The sequence below is a fragment of the Sus scrofa genome, chromosome 2 (assembly GCF_054392235.1).
Source record: "Sus scrofa isolate SSC_HxYL_T2T_F1_AM1 chromosome 2, Sscrofa_HxYL_maternal_Yorkshire_Landrace_v2.0, whole genome shotgun sequence".
Lineage (NCBI taxonomy): Eukaryota > Metazoa > Chordata > Mammalia > Artiodactyla > Suidae > Sus > Sus scrofa.
In genome coordinates, this window is record NC_139384.1 from 103,743,641 (window position 1) to 103,766,688 (window position 23,048).

Here is a 23,048-nt window from a genome sequence, read left to right on the forward strand (position 1 = left end):
CACTTTAGTTGACAGTAAAGTTACCTAAGATATACCCCTATCCAAAGATTTGCCTCCATCTCCACTGTCAGTATTTCTATGCAAGCAATCATGTCCCCTTACACAAGCAAACTGTCACAATAACCTCTAAAATGATAGTTCTATTTCCCTTCTTCACTGTTATAAAGTATTTCCCATACACCAGAGACAGCAAATATTCAAAAGCATAATTGAGTTCACATGTTTCTACCATATTAAAACCCCTTCAGTCACTTCTCACACTTATGAGACTGATGCACTTCCCACTTCAGTAAGGAGGCAGATGCTTTTCACATTTAGAATAAAATTCAGGTTTTAACCATCATTTGAAAAGATCCTACATTAGCTCTCCCAAGCTTTTCCCTGTGTTGCAGCAATATTTCAAGACATAGAACCTCATTGCATTTTTTGAAAATACTCCTCTTGTTGTTTGTTTTTCCCTGCTTAAGTTATTTTCATTTTCTTGTCTTCTGCTCAAAATACCTTTTTTTCCAGTTCTCAATTCTCCCTATTCTTTAGCTCAAGCCCTAACTCTCCTAGGTGAGTTCCCAATGAGGACAGAAACCACCTCTCCCAGATCTTCTCTATAAAGTTATCCTGATTAATTCTAAAATGCATTGATGCAATCTTGTTTACTCAGTAGAATATTGTAACTTGCTTTCTGTCTCCACCTACTAGTATGTAACGCCTATGAGCATCTGGATCATCATTGTATATATAATATTTATATCAGGGAATAGTGTACATCATTCACAGATTAGCTATTGAAGACATACTACTGAATAAATAAAATAATGAATAAAATAAATACAATAACATTGTTCTAAAACTTTGGATATGGAGCTAATACCTGAAATGAACACATTTTTTATGCCAGTTTTTAACATTTTCTAGATATTCCTGTGAACTTAATTTTGTGACAGCTGAAATTGATCAAGGATTACTTATGTTGAGCAGAGAGGGTTGGAAATTGAAGTATCTATCACACAACATTCTTCATCTTGTCAAAGTGATAGTTTAGTACACTAGAAACTGACATGTAAAATCATTCTCATCCGAAAAATATTCCAGCCACTTTGCTAAAATCATAAAGGTCTTTACTCTAAAGGAGGAAATCAAAGTATTACTTTAGAAAGCATTTAACAATCCCAGACACAGGAGGTTATTTATTTAACAACAGTAAATCTTAATTAATCTGACACATAGGGAAGATACTCACATTTGAATATATGAAATGAAGTTTAATTTTAAAATTTTGGCTTAATTGCATGAAGGTACATAGATCAACTCTATAAAATAATTTACATTTGAAAAGTTAGTTTTATGTGATTTTGTTCTTGTTACATTTAAATGCTAGGAAAATATCCCCTAGACTTTTTATTTCTGAAGTGATGTCTTTCCCTGTTCATTTGTTTGTGTGGTTTTCTTTTTGGTTGTTCTTGCTTTTTAATGTAGACAGGTAGAGCTATTTAAATTCAAGTATACAAGTCAAGTGAGTTTTAAGAAATTCATATAGTAAGATAATTAGCAGTGGAATCAAGATGCAGAATATTTTCAATGCCTTGAAAAGTTCCTTTATGTTCTTTGTCATTAATTTTCTCTCCCCAAACTCAGGTGCTGGAAACCAGTGATCTGATGTCTGGTCCCATGGCTTTGCCTTTTGTTTAAATGGAATTATAGTTTCAACCTTTCTACTGGTTTTGTTCAAATCACCTGCTGCATTTAAGATTCATCCACATGGTTGCATTCGTGCATTATTTCTAATGTTGAATAGAATCGCATTGGATGGGGGCACCACAATTTGTATATTGAATCAACAGTTCACAGAGATTTGCGTTTTCTCCAGTTTTGGTAATTATGAGGAAATCTGCTATATACATCAATGGAGGTTTTGTAGATATACGCTTTTATTTATTTAGAGGTCTAACTGCTACAATATTAATACTTAGCTCTGTAAGATAGTGGATCCTAGATATTTTTATATTGGAAGAATTAGAATTTTTCTCACATGCTTTCTTTCTTTCTTCCTTCCTTTTATTTTTCCTTCCCATCTTTTTAGGGCTGCACTCATGGCATATGGAGGTTCCCAGGCTAGGGGTTGAATCAGAGTTGTAGCCATCAGCCTATGGCACAGCCACAGTAATGCAGGATCTGAGTCAAGTCTGTGACCTATACCACAGCTCATGGCAATGCCGGATCCTTAACTCACTGAGCAAGGCCAGGGGTCGATCCCACATCCTCATGGATACTAGCTGGATTTGTTAACTGCTGACCCACAACATGAACTCCAACATGCTTTCTTAAATACTATCTAAAACCATCATATTTATCATTCCTCTTTTAAGCTCAAGATAAAAGCTGGCCACCAGTGAATAACACATGTCTAAAAATCTTTATAAGTAATCTAGTATAAATGGTTTCTTTAGTTCTTTAAATATACCTCTATTGGCTATATTCACACACATAATACACTCAAGAAGTGATTTATTCATGGTAAAGATAATTAGATATAGAAAACAAAAATTTAATTCACTTTGTGATTTAACTTGTTATTTCACACAGGCAGAGAGTTTTATATATACCTTTGTTTAATCACTGTTTGAAATTTCTAGTCTGTAACTTTTTTCCCCTCCTAAGAAGAGATGATAGACTGTTCTCTCTCCTGGGATAGTAGTATTTCAACAGTAACAGATTTTACTTCTTGCATCAGTAAATATGCCAGGGAAATCAAACCAAACAGGAAATTATCTACAACACAAGAATCTTCTTGTCATTCCACCTCCTGCATAAAGAAATAACTCTGGAGAATATAATACATTTGAATATTGCATGATTAATTTTGATATAATAAGAAACTATTTTATTATAAAATCAGAGAAAAAGCTAAATATTAATGGAAATATATGAAACTAAGAGAGGGCCTTTAGGACAATTTTTCTTTAATATTTTCACTTTGACATACTAGAATTATCTTCTCCAAATACTAGACACTTCTGAATAATTACACTCAAGTCATTCAATTAAAAATCCAGAATAGAAGTTCCTGTTTTGGCTCAGTGGTTAATGAATCTGACCAGGAACCACGCGGTTGTGGGTTCAATCCCTGGCCTCACTCAGTGGGTTAAGGATCCGGCATTGCCGTAAGCTGTGGTGTAGGTCACAGACGCAGCTTGGATCCTGCATTGCTGTAGCTCTGGCGTAAGCAGGTGGCTACAGCTCCGATTAGACCCCTAGCCTGAAACCTCCGTATACCGCATGTGCGGCCCTAGGAAAAAAAAAATAAAAAAGAAAAAAACAGAATAAAACGTCAGTTCTTTGCAATGCTATGAGCTATTCCACTCTGCTTTTCACCCTAATGACCCATCATTACTTGCATATGTCTTACAGTCCGTGCAAAGTTTGACTTACAATTTCTTAGCAAGCCATACTATTTTTCTATTTTATCAGTGTGGAATGACCCTAGTCTTATAACCACTTTAAATCTATGCAAGTTCATGCAAAAGAAAAACTTAAATGTCAATCCCTTTTTATTCTTTCTCTTGCCTGTCCCTTATTTTTCCCATTGCAACCCATAAAAGTAAGGTTTATAATTTCAAGGTATGTTTCTCTGTCCTCTAGTAAAATTAGCTGTTTAAACATTGCCTTTCATCTCCCCAACTAGGGTATAATATAGTTGAGGGCCACTCCTGGAATGGATGAATGATATGCAAGCACTGTATTAAAGAATGAATACAAAAGGAACTATCTTTTAATTTAATAAGTGCAGGCCATGAGGGAGATGTCCAGGTAATTTAATCCTATTTTGACACAGTTCTCATATTAAGATACACACTGCACTGTCAAACCTGCACAATTTACATTAGAATATAATATACTTAATAATAGGGTAATGTATAGTATTGAGCAGTTTAAAACTTCTCAGAATAGGTGGCTGAGCAGGGCCATGTAAAGGAGTAAAAATATGACAGATAAATGAGGAAAAGAATGCTGTTTGGTTTGATTGTACAAGTCTTACTTGTTTCTTATTAGTGTAATAATGAGTTAAATAAGAAGGGGCAGGGAGAGAGCAAGCCAATTGCTTCCTGAAACATAGACATGATTCAATCTTATGTATAAGTCCTTCCTCAAAAAACTTGTTCTACAACACCTCAGGGCTTCTTGTTGCTAGAAAATAAATTAAGTTTTATTTCAAAAGAGGGACATGCAAATTAAGGCTACTAAATTTATATATATATATATATATATATATATATATATATATATATATATATATATGTATTTTTTTTTTTGTCTTTTTGCCTTTTCTTGAGCCATTCCCATGGCACATGGAGGTTCCCAGGCTAAGATTCTAATAAGAGCTATAGCCACTGGCCTACGCCAGAGACACAGCAACGCCGGATCGTAGCCGCATCTGAGACCCACACCACATCTCATGGCAACACTGGATCCTTAACCCACTGAGCAAAGCCAGGGATCGAACCAGCAACCTTATGGTTCCTAGTCGGATTCATTAACCACTGCACCAAGACGGGAACTCCAAGGCTACTAAATTATATTTTTAGGCTAACCATATTATCAGCAATTAAAAAGTCTAACAATACAAATTATAAGAACATTATTAATTATTATTATTAATTATTATTGGAACATTGGTAATTCTTATTCATCTAAAACAAAAAGTGTAAATTGGTTCAAACTCTTTAAAAATTATTTGCAATTATCTCAAACATCTACAAATATTTTACACGGTTTACTCTTTCTCCTACAAATATTTTTACCCAGTTTACTCTTACTCTTTACGGTGTACTCTTAAGTAAGTGGCTTAGAAAAATTATTCTATATGCACAAAGAAACAGGTGCAAAATGTATCTGTACTTTACATAATAGCAAAAATACTAAAAATAAAAAACTGGAAACACTAATATCCATTGACTTGAAATGAATGAGTGAATTATAGTGTTTGCACACAATGGAATATTTAAGGCAGTGAAAACGAATACATAGTCTACTATGACAACACATGGCTGAGTTGTAGAAACATAATATTTGAGTGAAAGAAATAATTACAGAACATTACGTAGAATATGATAACATGACACTATTTTTAAATCTCAAAGCCAAGAAATACTAAATGATATATTTCTTAGGGATACCAGATATGAAGATAGATATTTATACATACACATATTTTTTAAATGCAGCTGAGTAATGGAAGCAAGGTTCTAGGTTTTAGCTTATCTCTTTAGAAAGGCAGGGAAGATACTGGAAATGAGGTCTCAGCTCAAGAACACTGAAAATGATCTTTTTTAAAATTTATTTTCCTGCTTTATAATTGCTTATATGTAGTAAAAATAAATAGCAATAACAAAAATGACCAAAAACATACACTAAATGACATCTACTTGTTCAACTTCAGTGGTTGTTCTGAATGATACTTTCGTCAGTTTGCATTTGACCTATCAATCATATTAGGAACGAAAATTCAACCAATAATGTAAACATACAGCAATTTTACAATAGATTTTGTGATATAAAAGGATTGTGCTATTAATCAGAAATGGATATTTTAAATATACTTTTTGAGAAAGAGTTAATTTTTTTTTTTTTTTTTTTTGGCTACATATGGAAGTTCCTGGGCTAGGGATCGAATCTGAGGTACAGTTGTGGCCTATGCTAAAGTTGCGGCCTATGCTATAGCTGCAGCCACACCAGATCCTTAAACCACTATGCCAGGCTAGGGATCGAACCCACAACTCCATAGCCACAGCCACAGCAACCCCAGATCTGAGCTACATCTGCAACCTATGCTGCAATTGTGGCAATGTTGGATCTTAACCCACTGAGCCAGGTCTGGACTGGAAAGCACATCCTCATGGAAACAATGTCAGATCCTTAACCTGCTGAGCCACAATGGGAACTCCATGAAACAGATAACATATTGATATAAAAAACAAATAGCTCCCGATGTGTCTTGATAAATAAGTAAATAACTTACATTTTTACTAAATATATTTACAATATTTAGGACCACAAGTGCTTCTCACATATGTGACAATTTTGAAGGTTTAAAAAACTCATCTGAGAAATGTTTAATATTTAAAAGCTCTAATCATGGGGGCAATTATTTGCAAAGAAAAATACCACAGAAAGAAAATTTTTGCTACAAGATAAGAAAAAATTCTTTAAAATTCAAAGCTTGTAAATATGCTTCAAGATTGCTAAAATTTAAATAAATGACAGTCTGCTGAATGAGGAAAGTATCCTGTAAAACTATCATAGAGAAAAATGTAAAGAGAGATAGGTGTGTGTGTGTGAGAGAGAGAGAGAGACAGGGGGCGGGGAGGGGGGATGTCAATGTTTTGCTTTGACATTAGGTTATTCAGGATGTAATCTGCATTAAAACATAAAAATGTCATGAATAAATACCTATAACTTCTGACATTTCAATGAAAGTGAAAGTTGCCACATAAGAACCAGCTCACAGAGAAGCAAAATAAAATACCTATTTATATGCATAAAGATTTCATTTTTCCACTGAAAGAATTGAAATAGTCATTCATTGGCTAGTATAAGTCTGTATATGTTCAGAGGCTCCAGAAATTTTATGTTCATTTTTGCGTCCCCATACAATGAAACACACACACACACACGCACACACACACACACACACACACAATCATTAATGGATGATATAGCTTCACCATGACTCAACTCTTTTTGGGTAGTCATGTCACGCTCCTTTGGAACCAGCAAGTACATGGAAGAGACCACACATAATGTTGTTAAATGAAAAAATATATTACTCTGCTGAATTTGAAAACAAAATTGCTATATTACAGAAATTTAGAAATGAAGCCAAGATGTGAAATAACTCAAAGTCACACAGCTAATCAAAGAATAGAATGAAGAAGATTTGAACCAGTTCTACATAATGTAAAAAATAATAATAATAATGTGTTCTCTCTACTCGTGTCTATTAGAACAGTAATTCTCACTGGGATGCTCTGAGACCAACAGTCTCAGCATCAACTGGCAAATTGTTGAAACTGGAAATTCTGAGACCCCATTCAATTCACTCCTGAATTAGAAACTCTGAAAGGGAGGCCCAGGAATCTATGACTTTGAAAAGCCCTATAGATAAGTCTGAAGCACATTAAAATAGGAGAACCCCTGGCTTAACCTTTGACACCTGACCAAAATAAATTGTGGGCTCCCACATTAATTCATCTAGTTCTAGTTTCAAGCATATTACCATGTATCTGATACTAATTCCGGAGTAGGGCTCCTAATGCTTCCAGCCACTGCATTTGGTATCTGAGTTGCCAAAAAAAAATTGCACAGCCCTGCCCTGTGTTGGAGGCATGAATATGTGACATGACAAAGAATGGAAAGAAAAGACTGGCACCATAGAGTGGCTGTAGAGGTCAGTCTATACTTTACAAAGTGTTGTGACTCTTTCATGACCCTTGAGGCAAAACGAATGAGAACAACATCAAAAAATGGCATCTTGAAAACAAGATTGCTGAAGTATTGATGTTGCTGATGGAAAACCATCACCTCTGACATTCTCAGGACTGGAGCCTTGGGGGATTTTTGGGATAGGCCGTAGATGGCTTGAAGCAAACAACAAATTACAGCCTGGGAGGGCTAAAACATTTATGATTACTTCATGTGCTTAGGAATCACTGTCCTAGCATATCTTGCTTCTAATCTGTTTGAAGTAAAATGCCGATGTATCCCCTGTATGTATCGGGACGTAGAAAATAGTAAATAAGAACCATGAGTTGGCTCAGAGGGTTGCTATTGCCTCTTGAAGGCGGTAGCCCCCTGATCCCTACTCTATTTCTGTGTCTCTTTCTTCTTTCTGCGGCACCGCTGACTTCAGGACCTGGGTTGATGAGCAGGCCCTGTCAGCCCTGGATGGAACAAGGCTTACTCACATGGAGAAGAAATGAAGCAAGATCTACTGCAGTAGTTGATGTTGGTCCCCATGGCCAGCAGGTCTCTTGGCAGTGGGAGGCCAATGCAGGGCCACAGACCTATGGGCATCTCTCTCAGGGCCACAGAGGAATGAACCTTCTGCTCCCTGAAAGAGAAAGATTTAATACTGGTGTTGGCTATGTGCTGTAAGACACATATGTTGTAAGCAGAGACAAAAGAATACTCATGGTGCCTGAACTATGGAAAGATACTCCCCATGGGAGTTGGTGATGCCAGCACAGAATGCTGTGGTTTTTTAATCTCCCAGTAAGAAAGTGTTCCATACCCAAAGCTCATGTCTGTGTAGCTGAGAGTGAGTCAAAGAACTGCATGCATGATATTGCCTTTCCCAACACCTAATGTCTATTCTTAGAGACACATATTCTCTCTAAGAGATATTGTCTCTAAGATAAAAGGTATTCCCTTAGGGGGAAAAGAATCAACCTGGAGGTTCCTTTAAATTATAGGCATGTACTAGAAGACATGAGAAAAGGAGAGCTCTAATAATAGGACCTACAACTAATTTTAATTCTTTAACTCTGTCTTGGTAAATAGCACGTTTTGTTCATCATTCAGATGTCTTTATGCTATCTTTTCCACATTCTTCTAAGTATGTGTCTTCCATTTGAGTATCAGATATGACATATATAAGTACTTAGTTTAAATGGCAAATGTACTTAGTTAAACTGGCAAATAACTACATTTATTTTGCTGTATTTGAAACTTGCAACTTAAAAAAAATCAATGCTAAACAACACACCAAAGAATTTTATGGATGAAATAAAAATATAACAGATAGTATCTAGCTGGTGAAAAGATGGAGCAACAGGAATCTCATAAATTTTACATGTTAGGAAACTATATGACAAGATCTGATAAAACTCACTATGTATCTATCTATCTATACGCACACACACACACACACACACCATATATGTATATATAAAAGGTAGATATGCCACCCTAAGATTATACTCAAAAGAAATCTATATATATTCACCAAAAGATATATAATGTTTCTAGCAGTGCTTTTTTCTTCTAAGGTCTGATACAGTAAAAACCCAAATGCCCATAAAAAGAAATAATGGGTAAATAAAATTTGGTATATTTATACAGTGGGCTACTGTATGGTAAAGATAATGATCAAACTATAACTATGTCAAAAAAAAAATGGGTGATCCTTACATACTTAATAATGAAGCAAAGAAGCCCAAAACATCAAAGAGTTCACTCTATATAATTTATTCATAAAATGTTTTGAAACAGGCAGAACTATTCTATACTGTGAGAAGTTAGGATAGTGGTTACCCTTATGTAGCATCTAGTGGCTAGGAGAGGGTGTGCTGGTTATATTTTGTTTGTTTTGATCTGAGTGCTGGTTACATGATCATATTAACTTTATGGATATCATTGAGCTGAATGTTCTATGTGTTTATTTTACTTTAAGTAAATATATAAAAAGCAAAAATAAATGTTTTTCTATGACTGTTATATTATGGGCCATATCAAATAGTGAATATACCTTTTGAAAATAATGATCTAGACTGTTTTTGTTTATATATTTACTAGCCAGATTTTGTCATTTGGGATGTGGATTCACCATTTAATTGAGAAGAAAATATTTGAACTGAAGCTAAGCAAGTACAGAGATACTAATATACCCAAGTTCAAAGGACAGTCCATATTTGGAAAATGTGAACCTCTCCAGATACAATGTATACTTTTATTCAAAATAGTTCAGAAATATTAATAGGATGCCAATACCATTTAAACAGCCAGCTGTGAAAGTGATAGAGGCAGAATGATATTCCTTGACTTTTAATTTTTAAAAATTTTATCAGACCAAAAAAAAAATGGAGTTCCCATCATGGCCCAGCAGAAATGAATATGTCTAGGAACCATGAGGTTGTGGGTTTGATCCCTGGCCTTACTCAGTGGGTTAAGGATCTAGTGTTGCCATGAGCTGTGGTGTAGATCGCAGACGCAGCTCTGATCTGGCGTTGCTGTGGCTCTGGCATAGGCCGGTGGGTATGGCTCTGATTAGACCCCTAGCCAGGGAACCTCCATATGCTGCGGGTGCTGCCCTAAAAGGACAAAAGACAAAAATAATAATAATAATAATAAATTAATTAATAAAGTAAAAATGTTTTCAGTAAATGCAGATATCTCTGCAGTTCTTAGGCCTTGCTATTTTACATTATTTTTCTTTTGAACAGTTGGAGTCAGGGCCATTGAAAGGAAAGCAATTTGGACTAACTTAGATTAAATTCAACAAAATTCCAAGATCAGGTATTTATAAGGTCATTGCCCAAAGTAAAGTCCTCTCTGACTTGTTTTTAACTGGCTTTGCAGCTGCAGACTGCTACATTGTAGCCTAAGCTAAATGTTGCTGCAATGATTCTCCCTAACTAATAAAATACTACACATTCTCTAAATTGGAAATTTAAAGTGAATTTCTGCTAGACACTTGTATGGAAGGCAAGCTTTGAAGAAATTATTTGGTATCTCAGGAAGTTTTTCTGGTCTAGTGAATGGTTCAAAGATTGATTGTTTACTGCTCCCACTAGCAGGGAGTTTATGGACTGTTTACTTATTTCAAGATGGTATAAACTTTGCCAGCAAAAAAGTTTCCTGCACAATATCTCCTCAAGGAAAAATGCATCAACATCTTAACTGTGAAAGCTGAACAAGATTCAGCTTTTTATATAAATTAGATTTTGAGACTCTATTGCAGAAGCTATCTATTTTTTTGTTTTGTTTTTTGTTTTTCAAAAAAGAAAATGGTTGGTACATATTACATGCCTGGTCAGGAATATATAGTTAGGGAGGAGTTCTCTGATACTATGTATATTCATACTAGCTTTAGTTTTCAATGTTAATTTGTGTTACTTTTTAATTCAACATTGTATATGGTTCCTAAAGTTTGACTGGAATAACAATTTTTCCAAATACATTTTCCACAATTAAATAAAAAAAATTCACACAAACAATTGGTAATGCTTATATTGAACACTTTGTTAGGTAGGATAGGGATAGGGACTCAGATCTGGGTGATTCAAAACAGGCCATTTATTGATCACCAAAAACAAGAGGCCTGCGATCAAACAATGAAGACACAGACAGTACCAGAGAATGCTCTTCACTGACCTCCTTATAACCACTTCCCCATGCAAATAAGGAGTCCTTGCCCAGAACCAATCAAAGGATCAAAATACGCCCCTCATATGTACATCAAAACAACACACCGCACAGGGGTTTGGAACAGGTAATCAGTGGGCCTGGGGCAAAAGAATAGGAGTCCCCAAACATGTCCGCAATATAGAAATATAAATGGAGACCCAGTTGCAGCCAGCGCCAGTCTCTACCTCAGGGCCTTCTGCTCTCTCTGAGGGTGTGAATATAACTTGCTGTACACCGCTACTTGACTCTTGATTGTGGTCAAGATTGCAACTTCCTAGCAGGAGTATTTTGGATCAGAATGGGAATGGCTCATTAAAATAGCCATTAAGTAGCAATTAAAATAACCTCGAACCAAAATGTTGGTTTGAGGGGAAATGGCCTTTGGCCCGGAACTGCTCCTGTCCGGCTGATCACTCCTGCAAAGGGAGACCACCTGCCTCCAACCCTGTGAGGCAAGACTACTGGGGGCTCAATCCCCGTGTCGCCACAGCGCTTATAGGCCTGCACCTCCAAATCCTTGCTGTATGTAGGCAAGGACTCAGGGATAGTAGCACAGAGCAGAGGAACCTGACAATTTTACCATGTGATTGTCATTGTTCTGGATGCTGGAAATATACAAATACATGACATAGGCACAAATCTTAAACTCTAGAGGAACATCTTGTTAGGAGAAAAACAATGAAGCACTGAATTAAAAATAATATTTTATAAGTTTTCAATTATTTTTATATTTGCCACATATCTCTCCAACTGGATTTGAATTTCATGCTGTTTCTCCCCTCAAGCTCACTCTCAACTTTCTCATTCCCCATCTCTCTCCCTCGTCAAGGCATATTTACATATTAATGCCTTCTAGTCCTTCTGTAAACAAACCATCACTGTTTTAATCCAACGTTTCTTAAACTCACATGGCTCTATAGCTCCTTTTTTCTCAAGAAACTAATGCTCTGTGATATATCTGCAGATACGTTAATTGCATTTCTATCTATAAGAAAATTGATAACAGTAGAAGAATTTATCAATATTCACACTGTTTTCTTTATTCATTCTCTCTTTCTTTCTCCTCCCCCCTCCCAATGTTCCAGACTGAATAATTAGGTAAAATTATTTATCACTATATCTAGCACCTGAAGACTGAAGTTATTAATTACTGGCTATAGGAAATTTATATGAACTCCCATTCATCTACGTATAATTCAAGATTCTTTCTCTAAAGATTAAAAGTGAAAATAATTTGGATATCATTTTCACATTTTAATATGTAGCATGAACATTGACATACTATGTACTGAACACAACAAAAGTGTTTTTCACATCCACAAGAAAAGTCATTTACTTATTTGGCCAAAAAGATCAACCATGTATAGTTAGAAATAAGTGATATCAATATCATAAAGTGTAAAGGAATAAAATACAAAATAGATTGTTTTAATAATTGTTTTAATAGATTGTTTTAATCATATTAAAGAAAGAGTACTCTAACAAAATGGTTTGCCAAACATAAGACTACTTGGATGTAAGTCTGTAAAGCTGTAAAATTCACTTATTTTTAACTCAATAGAGTATGTTTCTGATATAAAAAATTTCTGCTAGTCATTTTATATACTTCAACTGGTATGTAAAAATTTGAAAATTCAAGTGTTCTCAAGAGTTAGAGGTTTTACAAGCATTTTAAAATATCTTATGTCTTTGATACTTGAAAATAACTTGTTACAAAATTGTCAAGATCTATGTTTCTTATCACTTAGTTAAATCATAAATGGCTTTGAGTTAGTCATCATGCAGTCTGATCACTCAAAGCATAAATCGGTATGCATATACTCATAGACCATGAATTTACTTTGTTGGTAGGCGTTATAGCTATGGGGATTTTTGAGAAGAGGACAGCAGAGAGTTACATTACTTGACTACTCTGATCTAGCAATCATTGTTCACATCTAATGAAATTACTTATATAGACCCTATTACATTACTGTCACTTAAGATGTATGTGGATCTTTTCCACTTTGCTTAAAACATTAAGGATTAAGAAGCATTTGCCAGGCACGAATGAATGCTTCATGCCGAGTGGGCCACTTACTGCTACTGTTCTAAGTAGAGTATTTATTTGAAAATCACCTAAAATCCTTAAATCATTTCAACAAAAACTGCTTGAGGATTTTTAGGCCATAAAGTTTTTTAGATATTCATTGAATCATAAGAAATAATGCAGGCTGAGCTACCCATATTATGAGAGCTGATTTTAAGGTTTACTTAAAACTGTTTTTTTCCAGGTATAAAGTTATCTTGTGAAAATAATTAACAAGCCAAGGGTTATTATTACATTAAATACACTGTGGAAATATGAACTTCCTTTGGAATTTGGAAAAGTAGAGTCAGAATGCTTCTAAATAAGAAGAAAAAAAACAACTGATACATTTTCTCAAATTTATTCGTTCTAATATGAAACACAATAATACTATTGGGCAAACTTGGTCTCTTAGCTATTTTGTGTTTGAGAGAACTAAAGAGGAAGAAAGTGGTAGATATATATTTATTATTTTTTAAAAATTATGATTTGGAGTTCCTGCTGTGGCAAAATGCCATTGGTGGTCCCTCTGGAGCTCTGGGATACAGGTTTGATCCCCGGCACAGCAGAGTGAGTAAAGGATCCAGCATTGCTGCAGCTGTGGTACAGGCTGGTGGCTCAGATCTGATCCCTGGCCTAGAAACTCCGTATACATAAGAAAAAAAATTATGTATTTATCTGCATAGCCATCTACAGTTTACATACAAAATATATTGTCTAGGAGTTCCCTCATGGCTCAGCAGTTAGTGAACCTGACTCGCATCTCTGAGGATGCAGGTTTGATCCTTGGCCTTGCTCAGTGGGTTAAGGAGCCAGTGTTGCAGTGAGCTGTGGTGTAGGTCACAGATACAGCTCAGATCCAGGGTTGCTGTGGCTGTGACATAAGCTGGTGGCTTCAGCTCCAAATGGACCCCTAGCCTGGGAACCTCCATATGCTGCAGGTGCAGCACTAAAAAGACAAAAGACAAAAGACAAAAATAAAATAAAATTAAATTAAATTAAATTAAATTTAAAAAGACTGTCAATATGTAGGAGTATACATTTCGATCACAGGAGATGATAGATTTGACTAACAGTTTCTCTTTTATGTTTTTGCCTATATAATCATTATTCCAACAACTGTTTGTTAAAAAATTTCAGTTATCTTTCTGAACCACGTGTAGAGGTAAAGAAAAATAGGAATGGGAGGGTTTGCCTATGATCCCTTAACAGAAAATCCACTGTCCCTCCTCATACTTATCGGACATCTATATGGGTATAAAACAAAGACATTGTTCCTTTAATAGTTCACTAACCCATTTATATTTAAAACTGCAATCATTTAATTATATCCATATGTGATAGTAACACAGACAGATTATAAGAGTAAATGTTTATCAAACTATTTTATTCTATTAATGCAGTATCAGTAAACCTGGCAAGGGACAGACAAAACAAAATTAAAAATCATATGAGACAAATTTATTTGAGATGAGGGCATCAAGGAAGGTACTCTGGAGGTAGATTTGTATGGGGCCTAAAAAAGAAGCAGGGTTTGGTCATGAGTCTTGATTTTGAGGAGACAGATCCAAGATGCAGCAGAAAAAACTAAGAAACACGGGAAAAAAAAAAATCTATTATATAGTGGCTGAAGTGTATGGGAAATAAAGTAGAAAAACTTACCCAGAGCTCCATCAAAGGGATTTTAATGATTAACTTATTACTTAGAACTCTGTTGTTACATCTGTGTAAAGCTGTAAAATTTGTGGGTAGAAATGACAAAGTAAAATTCCATAGATTTCGGTGTTAGAAAATCAGATTTTGATGCATTTGCCCTACAAAAGTGATCCAAATGTTGTAAATTGAAGATAATTATTATTGAAGAAAGCCTAGAAGAAAAAAGAAAAGAGGCTCAAAGTAGGTTTAGGGTTCACAAAAAGAGGAGAAAGAGTTAAAGAAGAAGTAAGGAGGATGATTAAATATTTTGGACAATGCCTTGGAAAGAATTGTGTTACAGAAACCAAGGAAGCAGATAAATTGTTGCTAGGCCTACCAACGATATTAAAATATACAGAGATGCACACTGCAAATAAATAACAAAATCCAGTCTTTCATATAGTGATCTCTGTAGATTAATATAGATTCAGTGAGAAAGTGGATATGAAGAAACTAAGAAAAGCAATAAAGTAGGACAGGGAGGATCTTAAAATGGAAAACCATTCAACCGAATACAACTGAATCTAAAATGTAGTAGTTGGACTATGATAACATGTAAAATATGAGATATGCAAGATTTCAATGACATAAATGTATAAACAATATGAAAGGGCATAAGGCTGTGGCAAGGGAACAGATGTCCAGAATTTGAAAACTATCAATTGCAGAAGTTGTAAAGAAGAGAAAACATTTAAATATGTTTATTACCATGTACAGCAAGGAAAAAATTGAGCACCAGAATTGAGAACCCTGAGAATATGTGAGACTAAGATTCTGAAACAGTCAACTCTAAGCATATAAAAATCCCTTAAAATGGTAACAGAACAATGTTAGTAGAATTTTTGATCACTGGTGCTAGAATCACTAAGAGAACATTAGAGAAAGTTCTGTAATTAATAGAGAACAGGTTTGTGCACATATATACATACACACACATATAAATGTAATTCAAACATTTCCTTGTGTGAAAAAAATAATTCTTCTGGACATTTTTTAAAACAGAAGTCATGGAGATTGAGATTCGCTGAAGCATATTTCAATACGCTGAAGCATATTTCAACACACTGAAGCATATTTCAATACTCTTCAAGTACTCTTCCTCAAGCTGAACCACAATCAACATTCTGAAACATTTTTACTGAAACTTACAACCTTGTAAGAAAACTGTTAACTAACAATAAAAATAATAACATTAGCAATTAATAATGATGATGATAATGGTGATGATGATGATGCTATTGATGAATACATACTCCATGGAATCTTATGAATAGCTTCATCAGTGGGAATTTAAAATGCCAATCTTGGTCAAAGTGCATCTCTTTACTGGACCAGTCAATTGAAAACTTAAAGGCTGGTACAAATGGAAATGAACTAAAGTGTCTTTGTTTAATTTATAATCCAACTAGTAACATTTACATTCCTGAAAAAAACAGCAGTTTTTCAAACTAAAAGAAACACACACTTTATCTATGTTGGATTGTAATGTTTGAAATTCACCTCAGTAAGGGCTTACAATTCTGACCTCGGGTAAACAAAATTGTTTGTCAACATTTCCCTTTCCTTTAGAATCTGGATTTTATTATTTGTTTTATTTTCATCCACACTACAGGCCCAAAGAACAGTTTTTCAAATAAGGGAAAATAAATGAAATTGTACATAACCTATAGTGTGAAATATTTAAAATAGAAATAGAAGGAAAATGAAATATATCTGGCTCAGATTTACAACTGAAAAAAGAAAAATAACGTTTACATTTGGAATAAGTCCCTAATGAATTCTGAAATCTATTATGGAAAAGAGTGTGTGCAAGCACATATATAGATAGATATATAAAACCTTACGCCTGACTCACTTCTCTGTTACACCTCTTGCACTGCCTCACGCCATGTGGGTAAACCTAGAATGCCCTGTTGAAGAATAAGAGAGCACTTGGATCATGGACAGCTCTACTGGATGAGCCAACTTAGACCTGTCAGTGCACAGCAGGGTTGGCAGCTGACTACAGGTACAAAATTGATCCCAGCCAAGAATCTGAGCCAGACACAGATTAGCAGAACCACCCATCTTAAAGCAACTCAAATTGTCATTTCACAGAATGTAAGCTAAAAAATTACTGTTACGTTAAGCTACTGAGTATGGGTTAGCTTATTGCACAGTGAAAGTAACTGAATACAAATATAAGAAGAAATAAAAGGAATCCAAATTGGAAAAGAAGAAGTAAAACTGTGGCTGTCTGCAGATGACTTGATGCTATGCATAGAAAATCCTAAAGATGCTATCAGAAAACTGCTAGAGCTCATCAACGAATTTGGCAACTTTGCAGGATAAGACATTAATATGCAGAAATCTCTCACAGTTCTATGTACTAACAACAAAAGAGCACAAAAAGAAATTAAGGAAACAATCCCATTTACCACTGCAACATAAAGAATAAATTATCTAAGAAAAAAAATCTACCAAGGGATGTCTAAGACCTGTGCTCTGAAAACTTTAAGATGCCAATGAAAGAAACCAAAGAGGACAAAAGCAGATGGAAAGATATACCATGATTTTGAATTGGCAAAATCAATATTGTCAAAATGATTATACTACCCAAGACAATCTACAGATTCAAAGTAATTCCTATCACATCACCAATGGTTTTTTTCACAGAATTAGAACAAAAATATTTTTAAATTTGTATAGAAACAAAAAAGACCCTAGAGAGCCAAAGAAATCCTGAGAACGAAAAATGGAGCTGGAAGAATTCAGCTCCCTTACTTCAGACTATATTACAAAGCTATGGTCATCAAAAAAGTAAGGCACTGGCACAAAAACAGAAATATAGATCAGTGGAACAAGATAGAAAGCCAAGAAAAAACTCACACACCTAGAGTCAACTAATCTATGACAAAGGAGGCAAGAATATACAAAGGAGAAACAACAGTCTCTTCAATAAGTGGTGCTAAAAATAACTGGATAGCTACAAGTAAAGGAATGAAGTTAGAACACTCTCTAACACCATACACAAAAATAAACTCAAAATGGAATACAGACCTAAATATAAGACTGGATCCTATGAAACTCTTAAAGGAAAACAGGCAGAACACACTCTGGTGCAAACCACAGCAACATCTTTTTGGATTCACTTCCTAGAGTAATGAAAATAAAAACAAAGTAAACAAATAGGACCTAATTAAACTTAAAAGTTTTTGCACAGCAAAGGAAACCATAAATAAAACATAAAGATAACACACAGAATGGGAGAAAATATTTGCAAATGAAGCAACTGATAAGTGTTAGTCTTCAAAATATACAAATGCACCTCATATCAAAAAACCAAGCAACCCAATCAAAAAACTAACTGGCAGATCAAATAGACATTTCTCCAAATAAGATATACAGGAGTTCCTGTTGTGGCTCAGTGGTTAATGAACCCAACTAATATCCATGAGGATGTGGGTTCAACCCCTGGCCTCGCTCAGTGGGTTAAGGATCTGGGTTAAGGATCTGTGGTGTAGGTCGCAGACATGCCTCGGATCTGGCATTGCTGTGTCTGTGGTGTAGGCCAGTGACTATAGCTCGATTTGACTCCTAGCCTGGCAACCTCTGTATGCTGTGGGTGTGGGCCTAAAAGACAAACAAACAAACAAACAAAAAACCAACAAACAAAACCATGAAAAGATGCTCAATATCACTAATTATTAAAGAAATGCAAATCAAAACTACCCTGAGGTGTCACCTTATACTAGTCAGAATGGCCATCATCGAAAAGTCTATAAACAATAAATGCTGGAGAGCATGAGGAGAAAAGGGAATACTCCTGAACTGTTGATGAGAATGTAAGCTGGTGCAACTTCTCTGGAAAATAATATGGAGTTTCCTCAAAAAAATAAAAATAGAACTAATTTTTATTTCTAGTTCTAATTTCCTAAAAACTAGTTCTAATTTCCTAAAAATAGAACTACCATATGATCCAGCAATCACACTCCTGGGAACCTATCTGGAGGAAAACCTAATTTGAAAAATATAGATATGTAGGGTTGTTGTTGTGGCTCAGCAGGTTATGAACTCGACTAGTATTCATGAGGAAACAGGCTCAATTCCTGGCCTCAGTCAGTGGGTTAGGAGTCCTGTGCTGCTTTACCTGTGATGTAGGGCAGCAGCTGCAGCTCTGATTTGACCCCTAGTCTGGGAACTTCCATACAGCACAGATGCGGCCCTGAAAAGAAAAAAAAGAAAAGATAACGTGCACCCAATGTTCATTACAGCACTACTTACAACAGCCAAGACCATGGAAGTAACCTAAATGTCCGTCAACAGCGGAAAGGATAAAGATGTGGGGGATATATGTATGCCCTAAAATAGAACAAAATAATGCCATCTGCAGCAAAAAGAGATGGACCTAGAGATTATCACAGTAAGTGAAATCAATCAGACAGAGAAAGGCAAACATTTTATGATATTCCTTGTATGTGTGATACACATTAATTTATTTACTGAACATAAATATACTCACAGACTTTGAAAGCAAATTTATGGTTACCAAAGGGGATGGGGGGGAGAAGGGATGGACAGGAGATTTGGGATTGGCATATGTACACTGAGGTATATGGAATGATTGGTCAATGGGGACCTGCCGTACAGCACAGAGAACTCTACCCAATACTCTGTGATAATCCATATGGGAAAAGAGTCTGAAAGACAATGGATGTGTGTATGTATATAACTGAGTCACTTTGTTGTACAGCAGAAATTAACACAACATTGTAAATCAACTATACTTCAATAAAACTTAAAATTTTTTAATATATAGGAATGAATACCTGTATTATGTCTTGGTCAGTGTTATTAGTTATCTCTAAATAAATTTATTTCTGAATTCAACACTTGATATTTTTAAATTAGAAAATCAATTTTCAGTTATTGCTTTCATTGGATAAACTTTACTTAAATTTCTGAGGTATAAAGAGATATTAAACTTTGCTATGAACTATAGTTAGACTGTGAGTCTGGCTTCTAGTCACTGTTATTCAAATACATTATCATTAATGACATCCATTCACATTTCCAAACTGTAAAACTGGCAATGTTCACATACACCTCAACCCTCTTTTTTACTGTCTGTATAGTCCATTTTCCTAATCATCAAGAGTATTTTGTTTTTTCATACTACTTTTTAAATATCCATTAAGCCATACTTTCTGCAATTGTCTTATTTTATTTTAGTCTAGACTACTTTAACAGCGATCTTATTTTTTTTTTCTTGTATTACTCCACTCCAGTCCATCATCTATGCTGTCAGGGGAGTGAAATTTCTAAAATGTAAGTTTGGTTATGTCAATCCTAAACTTCATGTTACTGTTTTTCAAACTATGTTTATGAAGCCATCTCCAAAATCACTTGGAGTTTTTTTCTTTTTCTTTTTCATAACATTAGTACTCATTATTTATTTATTTATTTTGTCTTTTTGCCTTTTCTAGGAGGTTCCCAGGCTAGGGGTCTAATCGGGGCTGTAGCCACTGGCCTATGCCTGGGCCACAGCAACGAGCCACAGCAATGCAGGATCTGAGCCACGTCTGCAACCTACACCACAGCTCACAGCAACGCCAGATCCTTAACCCACTGAGCAAAGCCAGGGATTGAACCCAGAACCTCATGGTTCCTAGTCGGATTCGTTAACCACTGCACCACGACAGGAACTCTCAGTACTCATTATTAAGTTTGGACTTAATATACAATTTATGGTCTCAAAACCTCTAGGGATGTGATCTCCAACTCTGAATTTTAATAAGTTTAATAAGGCGATGTTACCCAGATACACACACACACACACACACACACACACACACACACACACACGAACTACTACGTAAATGCTTAAATGAGTCAGTTTTATTATGTCCTTCTTGGTAGAACACTGAGTATGATAGATTAGTTAATACTCCCCTCTTCATACATCCATGTCCTAATCCCAGTAACCTCTGCATGTTACTCCATATGGCAAAAGTTACTTTGTGAGTGTGATTAAATTAAAAGTCTTGAGATGGAGCGATTATCCTGAATGCCACAACAGTTCTTATAAGAGGGAGGCAGTAAGAGTCAGAGTCAGAGGAGAAAGTGATGTGATGACAGAAATGGAGGTTGGGGAGATGGAAGGGAACAAGGAGTCAAAAAATTCAAGTCAAATTGGGAAAAGCTAAGGATACAGAGTCCCTCTGAGAACTGCTAGTCCTGACAACACCTTCACTTTAGCCAAATTAAACTGATTCTGTACTTCTGACGTTCAGAAACACTGAAGAACAAATTTGTGTTGTTAAAGCCACAAAGTTTGTGCTAATTTGTGACAAAAGCAGAAGGGAACAAATTCAATGAATTTCTCTTCATGGCTGAATGAGGAGATTCTTGCTTTTCCAGCAAAGCTCTTCCCTGTTCTCCTCTACATATTCTTTGTTCCTTTTTTCAAAGCATCATGCTCTGTTTTGCTTGCTTATTTTACTCATGCTATTTCTTTCCTCTATATATTCTACATTTTTTTCCCACTAGGATGATCTCCTTGTTTTCCAAGACTCACCTTAGACTTGAGCTAAACTAGAAAGATTTCCTGTTTTGAAATGATTGACTGGAATCTTATTTTTCACATTTTTTTATTCTTTTTGGTGAACATTATTATCTGGTATGCTACTGGGAAATCAAATCTTAACTCCACCTCTGCTAAAAGTATAAATTTTTTTTATGATTTTTATTTTTTGCATTACAGTTGATTTACAGTGTTCTGTCAATTTCTACCATACAGCAAAGTGACCCAGTCATACATATATACATACATTCTTTTTCTCACATTATCCTCCATCATGTATCCATCACTGGATATAGTTCCCTGTGCTATACAGCAAGATCTAATTGCTTATCCACTCCAAATGCAATAGTTTGTACCTATTAACCCCAGACTCCCAGTCTAGCCCACTCCTTCCCTCACCCCTTAGCAACCACAAGTCTGTTCTCCATATTCATTAGTTTCTTTTCAGTGGAAATGTTCAGGACAAAAGTATAGAAACTGTTACAAAATTTATTCCTCTAAGTTGGTAAAATATTTTTGATGCATAAATACTTCACTTGAAGCAGATGTAATAATACTGTTGCAATGGTTTTCAACTATTCATCAGCTAATTAGCCATCTCAGTTAGTTGAATCCTTAATTACGTTGTGAGAGACATAAAACTAAACAGAATCATAGGCCTAGGTTACAGCTAATAAGATTATCAATTTTGCCAAATTTTATACCAAAATATACTTTTATTATAAATCAACTGCTGGAGAAGTATGGATTAAATCAGTTTATACAGGCTTTTAAAATACATTATATTAACATAATGAGTCCCTTCCTGGGTGTTCTACATTTTTTTGATATCTAGTATAAAGGAGTATTATGTATTTTACCAAATCATATTTATTACACAGAATTTGATTATAAAAATTATTTGGAATGCTATTTTATAGTATCAATTTTAATATTATTAGAAAATCAGTGATAAGATCAAACAATCTTAAATTCTTATGAAAGTAACTGAGAGCAGATGCATAAGTAAAGCACCAGGGGGCGTTCCTGTTCCATGAGGACACGGGTTCGATCCCTGGCCTTGCTCAGTGGGTTAAGTATTTGTTTGGCATTGCTGTGAGCTTTGGTGTAGTTCGCAAGTCCTACATTGCTTGGCTGAGGTGTAAGCTGGCAGCTACAGCTCTGATTAGACCTCTAGCCTGGGAACTTTCATATGCCACGGGTATAGGTGCTTCCCTAAAAAGACAAAAACAAAAACAAAAACAAAAAACCCACTAGGGTTCCTGACTTAACCTAGATAAGAAGAGAGGTGTATCAATCAGAAAGTACAGGTTGGAGTTCCAGTCATGGTGCAGTGGTTAACGAATCCAACTGGGAACCATGAGGTTGCAGGTTCAATCCCTGGCCTCGCTCAGTGGGTTAAGGATCCGGCGTTGCTGTGAGCTGTGGTGTAGGTTGCAGACGCGGCTCGGATCCTGCATTGCTGTGACTCTGGCATAGGCCAGTGGCTACAGCTCCGATTCGACCCCTAGCCTGGGAACCTCCATATTCCGCAGAAGTGGCCCT

At 35.4% G+C, this 23,048-nt stretch overlaps 1 long non-coding RNA gene across 8 annotated transcripts in view; it reads right to left on the bottom strand.

The window, feature by feature from the left end:
* LOC110259771 (uncharacterized) overlaps positions 1–23,048 on the bottom strand; it is a 548,103-nt gene that overhangs the window by 346,854 nt on the left and 178,201 nt on the right. For 4 of the 8 annotated variants that reach the window (XR_014838227.1, XR_014838223.1, XR_014838224.1 and 1 more), the window contains exon 4: positions 7,959–8,104. The exons of 3 other annotated variants lie outside the window; for them this stretch is intronic. This is a non-coding gene — a long non-coding RNA (uncharacterized LOC110259771). Of the gene's footprint in view, positions 1–7,958; positions 8,105–17,980; positions 18,076–23,048 lie in introns of all 8 variants that reach the window. One more of the 8 variants, XR_014838229.1, reaches the window with a different exon arrangement.